At 36.0% G+C, this 9,806-nt stretch overlaps 1 long non-coding RNA gene across 2 annotated transcripts; it reads right to left on the bottom strand.

Moving 5' to 3' along the window:
• Positions 1-6,191: 6,191 nt before the first annotated feature.
• On the bottom strand, positions 6,192-8,348 carry LOC140690958 (uncharacterized). Of its 2 annotated transcripts, none has more exons than XR_012066377.1 (3): positions 8,095-8,348; positions 7,288-7,477; positions 6,192-6,645 (listed from the first exon to the last, which is right to left on the bottom strand). It is a non-coding gene; the product is annotated as an uncharacterized lncRNA (long non-coding RNA). The 2 variants fall into 2 exon arrangements; XR_012066378.1 differs by having other exon boundaries at positions 7,463-7,477.
• Positions 8,349-9,806: the final 1,458 nt, after the last annotated feature.

Raw genomic sequence — 9,806 nt, 5'->3', positions numbered from 1 at the left:
GCCTCGGAGTCTTCCAGGGATCCAGATATGCCTTCAAATACACCAAGGACTTTGCACGATATAGAATAGGTTTATATTACAAGATTAGAATTTGCTGGCAGTTGTCAAATGTATGCTGACACATTCTGCACATGTTAATGGTCATGTGCACTGGTAAAAACAGCCAAATGAACAATTTGAGATGCTGTGAAGCCCAGTGAACATACAGATTTGTTGCTTTAGAATTCGGGAAAGGATCCTTTGAAAGAATCGAGGAAAATGATAGAGCTTAGCTTTTCTGTTCTGATAACCAAGTAAAGCAGCCTTAAAATATTGTTTGAAGAACATAGACTGCCAGAAAAAAAAAATACAGTACTTTCTTAAATAGACTTTTGAAACCTCCCAAAGAAAAGTAACTAGTTAGCCACTAACTAAACCAGAGCAAGGCTATATGAAATAATATTACACGTCTCCCATAGGGACTGCTTACTGAAATTTCTTGCTAGAAATATGGAAAACAGCCGCATGAGAGTATTTGCAATATGCAAATGCAAAATAATATATGCAAAATAATATATTTTCCAACCATAGAATAAATACATGTTTTTTCCAATAGTGATGAAGACTGCATGGAGCATTTGCACTGCAAGAACAAGACTGTTGTTGTATGAAATATTACATAAAAATATGCATAAGGTAAATGATGAATTTTTGTATAAGTCGTCTAAGCAGACGTGTATTTCTCCTGAGAGATCTTTATTTATCTCTACTGTTACACTACATCTAACACAAAGGGAATGTAGCCACTGATGTTAGGACAAAAACAGTAGTTGATGTTCCATCCAGGAGGTGTGCATATGAAGAAAAAGTGGTCCCTTTGAGTTAATTTTGGCCAATTACTACACAGAGTTTTAAAAACCTGCATGATAGCTCTATTTAGACTATTACTGAGTTTCTATACGGAAGCGTGCATTGATACATGAAATATTACTTACGAATTATTCTGTTACCATTTATAGCCAAGAAGATTAGAGAATATTGGGTCCCAGAAATGCTTCCTTTTACCCTGGTTGAAATACTGAAAACTCCTAACATGAACTTTGTATTTGCATTGTAACACTTTCTGCTAATTGAGATGGAGAGAGAAGCAAAATTCCTAGCTAAAGGCAGAAAAATGCTTCTCCTTGCTTTTCACTGTGACATTGACTCTGGATAACTAACAGAGCGAATCCTGCACCTGAATTTATGACAGGCACTATGTGATTCATTTATTCAAACTTTTAAATGTTATACCCTAAACATTGTAGTTGTAGTAAAAAATAAAAATAAAAAGAATAAAAATGCTTGCTACTTCTAAAATATTGATGCAGATTACCATAGTATTATGTATGAAGTTTACTGAAACTTCAGAGCATAAACCAGGATAAACATGGGATATTCCTGTTAGAGATTTTCTGTAATGGAATATCCAAGAAATTGATAATAATTCAAGAGAGTCTGTTCATTGTGTCATTTTTTTCATTAACAGGATTTATAAGCATAGACCACCTCGAAGCAAATGATGGTTATATATTTTGTTCTTCTATCTGAACTCTCACTAGTCAGTGTGACTTCTGACCTGCCAGAATCATTCTAAATACAATTTTTGATTTTCTACATTATTTCTGAAACTGATGAGATAGAATATTTTATATGGTTCTTTTCCATTATAAATATCTAGGTTTAGGCATATATTGATCCATATAATGAAATTTGCTTCTTCTTTTAATTTTCAATGATCAGTAATGACATCTTAAAATACTTTAGGAAATACAACAAATGTTGGTTGATAAATGTATCCCTTCTACTTTATATTCAGACTTGTATAATTTTTTGAGAGTAATTTTTTTCTGTGTAAGCCTCAAATCCTTTTTATTTTAATACTACATGTACTTTATATGACTTCTAGTTTAAATGCTGGCAAAATTTCTCATCTCACATCACATTCATAGCCCCATTATTTTTCAGAACTGACAGCTTCTTTTCATAAGTTAATTCAGAGCCAAATCTGCCAAGCAAAGAAAGTCTAACGATTGAACCTCAGAAAACTCAAGTAATCAAAATACTCCAGATTAATGTTAGGAAAAATTGCACATTAAATAATGTTTGTCATTAAGAAAAGACCCTGATTTACTAATTCTGCCTGCTTTCTCTTTCTGCTGTGAAGCTGAAATGTTTGAACCTCAGTGAGTTACTCCCTTCTCACAACAAGCTCTGAAATAATCAAACCCTTTTATCTAAATCTGTGACCCACTCTTAAGATATGGTGAGCATGGCCATCAATATTATCACCATGGTAGCTCCATTGTCACAGGTGCCAAAGCCTTAAGTTAAAGTCACATGGAGAAACAAAAAATTATTATTTTTGCTGGATAGTTGTTTTTTATCTTGTTGAACTATATAGTTCTTCCAGTTTCTCCACACAAGAAAATAAATTGGCCCAGAATCAGTTTAAGGCTTTATATGAAGGATAATATTGTTCATTAAAAGAATAGTAATTAAACTTGAAAATTTAAGGAAAATGCAATAAAAATGTTCTAGTATGAGATATTTAACCAAAAACAGGAAACAAAAAAAAAAATGCAAAATAGTAATTAAAAAAAATGCAAAATAGTAATTATTTTAATATAGAAGAATATCTGTATTTTTTTAAGTTTTTCACTGAGTGATATTGTAAATATGGATTTTCTGCTTATTTAAACAAATGAAATTTGGGGTAGAAAATAATAATCATATAAACCTCTTCAATGATGTTTAAGTGAATCTATTTAAAAGAAAACGTGGATATAAATAATTCAACATAATCTTTGCTTTGGAAACATCATTGAATGTGTGTTGATTATATTTTGATTGTTAAGCTTTTTAAAAATTAAGGCAGAAATTCATGTCTCAAATTTAGAAATACCTACTCACATACAAGGTGTAGTTCAAGAGATGAAAAATGTAGAATCTACCCATCGTAAATTATGTTGTGACTTTACAGCATTTTGATTCATTTCCATACTTGTAATGAGATGATTTTAAGGACCACTTTTGTTTATAAGAATTGTCAACAGAACCTTGTCAGCTCTGACAGCTAAGCACCCCTTGTGAGCATTTCAACAGTTTCCATTTCAGCTCCATGTGAATATTATCTTGATCTGGTGTATGCAGGAAGATGACAGTATTTTAAATAGATACGACAAATATTTACTCTTGAATGAGATCAAGATACTGGTGTAAATACATTTCTCCACTGTGAAGTGAAATGCTTGTTTGCTGTGAAAAGAATAGTTTTCACACATGAAACTGAGCATGTTTTAGGATGACAAAGATTTCTTGTTTTCAAATATCTCTGAAAACTGTTTCTATTTATTCCGATTGAATTTATCAGAAAATCTGTTATATGATTTACTTCGTTGTGTAGCATGAATATTTAAAAGCTAAGTCTTCTCAATATCTGGAATTTAAAAAGACAATGAAGCTACAAATCAGTTCCAAGATGGTTCCAGACAAACAAAAATGAGCAGTTTGTCTCATTTATACCGATGGTGCCACACATGCAGGTTTATTAAATGGATTCCCCCGTCTGAGTGAGGAGGGCGTGCTTGACTGTACACGAATGTGTGTTCGTCGTCCAGCTTTCCCAGAGCGCCAGCCTCTGCTGGAAATAGTCTCTGTGTGCATGTGAGTGCATGCCTATAAGAGATGTGTGTGTGTGCTTTTATTACTTCAAATAATTTCTTTAGATATGAAAAAATGTTAATTTCAGTTACAACTGAGCAGGATATTAATCTCCACAAAGTGCTCATTAAGAAGGGCAGCGGAGTTCAGATTCAATGTTCCTGAAACAATGAATATTGAAAATACAATTTTATTTAAGGAGACCTTAAATTCAGAGGCATGAGTTTGGGGCTGGAAACAAGAAATCTCATTTTAAAAATGTGAATATTGTAAACCAAAACCCACCAATGAAACTATAAATTCTTGACTTATTTATATGTTGCAGGTTCTTGTCAGGTTAACGTTCATGAAGTTAATTATTTTAAACAACTAGCCTCTTTCCAGGGTAGGAGACGCTACCTATGGTCATTATTAAGTAGATGCTCTTTATTGTTTGTTACGTAAGAACGCTTAAATGCCTCCCTTGGTTGCCTAAGTAGAAGGAAAGCTGTGCCCGTAAGGAGAGGTCACAGTATGGGGAGAACATAAAAAATATATATGGTGAGAAAAATTAAACTGATCTTGCGATGAGAAGGCTTCAAGTTTATCATTGAATTGAGCCTCACAAGATGATGTGTGACTCACGGCAGATTTTGGCTCTGGGTTTCATTTCTGTATTAATTCCCACCAAGCCAATCACGCATTGATCCCTGTTCCATTTAGGTTGTTAATAGTTTTCTCAAGAAAAATCAGTAGAGTCTGATATTTTTCACATTTTTTTAAAATCACAAAATGTAACTGTCTGAAAGCATTTGTCAGTATTTTTTTAAATCCATGGAATTTTATAATGGAGGCATCTGTCCATTCATTTGGATTTGAGATAATCACTTTTTAGAGGTCTTGTATCTTCTTTACAGAGATTAAGGTGTACATATTTAATAGAAATGGTAATAGTTTCTTGTAACAGTTGGCTGTGAAGAGGTGGAGGTGTGCCTTCAGGAAGACATTGTTAAACCTCAGCTGTGAAGGAAGAAGCTCCAGAGCATTGAAGCAATCGAAATCTTGTTTCCTAACCACATGCAGGACTTCAGATGTGCAATTTGTGCAGTTATTTTTAATATGTGACCTATAAATGTCAACATCTGCTCTTAAAGCTTTCAATTATTTTTATTAAAGATCAGTGAGGCTTTATACAGTAATTCTTATTGGAGGCAGGGTGGTCAATAGACTTTTGCTCTTTTGGAAAAGTAAACCTACTGTTCAATGACTTTCCATTTTTCAATGAAAAGTACTTTGGACTCTATATTTATTCATGCTAGTTGGAGAACACTTTGTTGAGGATTTAAGCAACTTTATAAGGTCACAAGTATTGAATTTTGTTGTGTGTTTATACTTTCATAAAGGAAGTTCTTGAACTAGAATTTATTATTAAAAATACATCCAGTTGTTCAGTAATATAACACCTCCAGGTGCATCAGATCAAAAAACTTTAGGACTTTCTTTACCTTGATTTTAACTTAGCTCATGAATCAGTGTTTACTTACTAACAGGTCATCATTGCTAATCTGTGAGTGCTTGTTTGTGTTTATATTTTCTCAAGTTATGATTACACCTGTTGTCAGTTGAATTTGTTGGTATTATGATGCTGGGGACCAACGTAGTGACTGAGTCCTGATCGGAAACGCCCAAGTATCATAAATAGGGAATACTGGGTTTAATAACAACTGAGAGCTTATCAGTGAGAGGCCCCATGATAGATGGTCAAGGAAAAAAACCTAGACATCAATAGATAAATGGGTAGGTAGTTATTAGAAATGATGATAGATAGATAAATGAAAGACAGATAGATAGACAGGTAGATAGACAGACAGGTAGATAGTAGACTAGCCATTTAAACCAGTATTTCAAAGTATATAAGCAATAAAGATTTGTTTTATAACCCTTAATAGAAATTTGTTCTTGAATGATTTTACTATATGTATACAGACACATTTTTAATTTTGAAAAAGGAGATTTCAATTAAAACTTGACTTGGTATAAAATCAAATTTTCCAAATAACTGTATTCTCATTTTAATTTTGGATGCCACCATATTAATATTTATGCCACCATGGTCGGCCAATGTATTACTATACATCACTTAGAACATGGAATCGATTAGGCTGAATAAAGAACTATATTCTTCTTGTTACAAGTATGGAACATTTAAAACCAATTAATATCCCAAAATTAATTAGAATGTACTTCACAGCTCAGCAATCTCACAGATAAGGTCCTCATGAAAAGAAAGACATTCTGATGACAAGATAATCAGCACATGCTGTACCTGCTTTGTATTCTGTTAATGGCCCAGGGAGATGTATTTCTTGGATTGACTTTACTTATTGAAACCAAAGGAGAGGCATTGCTTTGTCAGGTGTGAGAGCAATTAACCACGTTGTGTGAGTCAGATTCCTTTGCAAGAAAGTTTATTTTAGACTCTAAAGGAAATCGTAGGATAATTCAAACTTTAAAATATGTCTGAGGGGCAAAAATCACAGTTTTTCAGAGGGGTTATGTGGGAAACCGTGCTTCTCAGGCTATCTGGGGAAGATGGTCTCCAGCGTGGTGGTCTCCATTGGCTTCCTTCCGCACATACGTGCTGTTCCGTCTTCGAAAGACGGAGATCTCGCCCCTCCTGTATCTGTGCTGGTCCGGTGTTTGCTCTGACAAACAGAACACTGCAAAAGTGGCTTTCAAAGATTCCTGAGTCCACAGCTCCTGATGATTGGCAGAATGTAGCTCTTTATTCTCGGAAAGCTCCTTCTTAGAACCCAGCCTCCTTGCTGTGAAGGGGGCTAGAGCAGCCGAACAGAGATGTCTCGGCAGATTCCCGGCCAGCAGTCAGCACCGGCTTCCAGCCATCTGTGGGGATGACGCTGGTCTTTCTGGCCAACCCAGCGCCATGGTCAGCACCAAGGAAAGCAGAAGAAACGCCTGGTGGGTCTTCAGGTTTGAGAGACATAGTACATCGTTGTTACTCAAAGCAGCAAGTTTTAGAGACTTTTTACACATTCAGTGACAACAAAACACCTCGGATTATAAATTAATCCTCAGTTTAAGGACAGTTACTGCAAATTTTAATCTGTTTTGTTTAGGGGAGGGCTATTCTTTGTGTTTTATTAATTTATATTCTTTTGTTGTCAGTTCACCAGGAACTCTCTTGGAGAATGTCAAGACTCATACTAGGTTATGTTCCAAGGGAAAAAAATCTAGTTAAGTAGTGATGTCTTAGAATTAAGAATCAAGTAATTCCTAAAATGGGCAATCTTGAGGGAGTGTATTCTCCGAGAAACCTGGAAGAGGTGCACTTAGGGAACAGAAACCAGCCCAAGGGCGGTTTTTAATTTAGAGTTGGGACAATCACCAGATTGAGAAATACCTACATTCTGGGACATTGTTCAATAAGTGAATTTTGGGGAGGAAGGTAGGCAGAATTGTGAGGGCAATTCTTAAAGGGACAGAAAATGGGAAAGTGGCTCATGGACAAGGAAATCTCATTTGAAGGTTGTGACAATGTCCTAGTGGTAATTAGATGGACATGTGGCTAGTGGTGATTCAGTGGATGTCTAGGGTCGGTAATCAGACCTGAATGAGAGCCTGTGTCTTGGAGGGCGATCAGCAATTGAAGTTGTGAAGAAATAACAGAGCACCCCCACCATAACAGAGCTGAACTGCACTTCATTGAAGAAAGTTCTGCATTGTTAGAGGGGATGAGAGACCCTCTCTGGCACCACTTTTCACCCCTGTGATTCATGCTTACTTTTTGCAGGGGCGTCTGAAAATAAATAAACATAAATACACAGATTAAGTTACATTTCTAGGGTTTTTCATGTACATTAAATGTAAGAAGTATACCATTATTTGATACATCTTTTATTCATAAGTTGTACCGGAAAACTTTGAAGAAATTCATTATTTCTCTCCTCAAAGTGATGAAGCACTCTTACAAGTACACAATGAGTGTAGGTCTCAACATATTTCACATTGGTTAGAAGGCTCCTTTAAGGGCTTGTCCCAATTTACTTTATCTTTTGTCTTTATAGGCTATCAATGTATTCTGTCTGGATGAGATTCATTTACAGCCAAGATAAAATAAAATACAAAGCATGCCATGTGTCAGTGCTATTAATTGTATAGTTTATTTACTGAAGCACGTATAATGTTCTCTGTCAATGAAATTTCACAAACATTACTGCAATTCTATGGCAGAGATGAAAATAGATTTCTGAGAGTGGACTAGATATATACTGGCCACACAATCTTTTAAAAGAAGTAATTATCTTGAGTTTTGGCATTTTTAAAAGAGAGTGATGGCACAATTTCATCAAAATGCCTTGTGTATAGTAGATATTCGATGAATGCCTTGAGAAGAGTAATCATTTCTGCCCTTACCTTTGGCCGATTGTTGCCAACAGCGTCTACTGCATACGAGTGAGGGGTTTTCAGCTGTTATCTGAACCACCTCTCCCCATCCGTCCACGGCTGGAAAGCCCGCTTGACGAGGGAATTACTAGCTGGATTTATTCGTCTTAGGAGTTCATGTCTCAGCTTATATTTGCTCAGTGGATATAGAGTCAAAGAGAAGAAATGACCTTAAAATGCATGACATCAAAGTGCTATTCAGGAAACAAGATTCTAGTCACTACAGCACAGGCATTCCTTACTTACGGGCCACCATTCTAACAAACTCACTGGAGATTAATTAGACTGCTGTCATATTTGAAGTCATTTATTTTAAATACATAAGTTGGATGCTAGGAAATTACTTAGCTTTAAATATTGCGCATTTTCCCCATTGTATGCTTCCTTTAATACAATATAAGCTAGAGGAAATTTTCTTTCTTTCTTTCTTTTGATGTTGCATCTAAAGAGAAATACTTTGCTTGGAACAAAAATAGTTGTTGAGTAAATAAGTAAATAAAACCTATTCATTTTAAAATCATGTGATAACTCTGCTTTTATTTCCTGGTTTGCAATTCTAAAGCATGCCTGAGGTTGGAAAGTAACAGCGGGTCAAAGGGTAATGAATACCTTGGTCTGGTAGAAAGTGCAGTTGCTGCCACCTAGGGAGGCAACAAGTTATTCTGAATTTTTTCAAAACAAAATAACCATAAAAGAGAATTAGCAGGTGAGAGCTACTAGTCTTCAGAGAGGATGACAGGTCTCTGGAGTTTCTGACTTGAGGACTGCCTACAGATTTGAAATTCTAGGAACATTGATAAGATAACTGTGATAAAATGACAATCCGCTATTCACTGTGAAATTGTAAGTCCTTAGATGGACGTGCACCATGGCCTCAGATCTCCGCGAAGCATAGCCTGACACTGTCAGGCAGGTCTTCTGTGTTACTGCTATTAAAAATCACAGCGCAGCCATCACTAAGATGTCAGAAAATGACATTCCCTGTGGGTGGTTGCCCACACCTTACTCACTTTGTGAAATAGAATCTGGTCTACAATCGTCAGGCACTTCCCACTCAGTTCAAGTATCTGTTCAAGTCCCCAAAGGGGCTGTTAAAAGTGGTACTTTATGCAAATGATCAAATAATGCATGGAGAGTAAGTGAGCCCATGTTTATAAAGAGTTTGGTAAAGAATCTGGAAACGGGAAGATGTGAATTAATCCGATAAGTGTATCTGGGTAATTTTGCCCAATTGTCTTAGAAGCTGCAATGAAGAGAATGCCAAGATCAATGTTGGTACCCACGGGAGAATTAATGCATGGAGCTTTGTACATCTCTTCTCAGAATGCTGGAATTCTTCAAGGGTTGGGGTTTCCACTTTCCATCTCAGTGACCGCATCTACAAATATTTATTGAACCATAAATATATGTCCCAGTATATGCACGGAAGTATGGATGTCATATTATAGTCATAGTACCAGCTCTCAACTGAGATTTTTCTCCAGCTCTAGTAGAGGAGAGAGAAAAAAAGTAAAGCAGTTGGACTCACGCTCACACCACTTCTGTAGCCTGGCCTGAGCAGGATGTTCTACTGATGCAGGAAAACAGATGTGGGGCATGAAGAGAGCTGTGTCCCAGGTCTCAGTTAAGCCCCTGTGATGTGTCCTGCCAAGTGTGGGCCCTTGCCTTTGTGCAGGAAAGAA

Source organism: Vicugna pacos, chromosome 32 (assembly GCF_048564905.1).
Source record: "Vicugna pacos chromosome 32, VicPac4, whole genome shotgun sequence".
Lineage (NCBI taxonomy): Eukaryota > Metazoa > Chordata > Mammalia > Artiodactyla > Camelidae > Vicugna > Vicugna pacos.
This window is presented reverse-complemented; position numbering and strand designations above follow the sequence as displayed.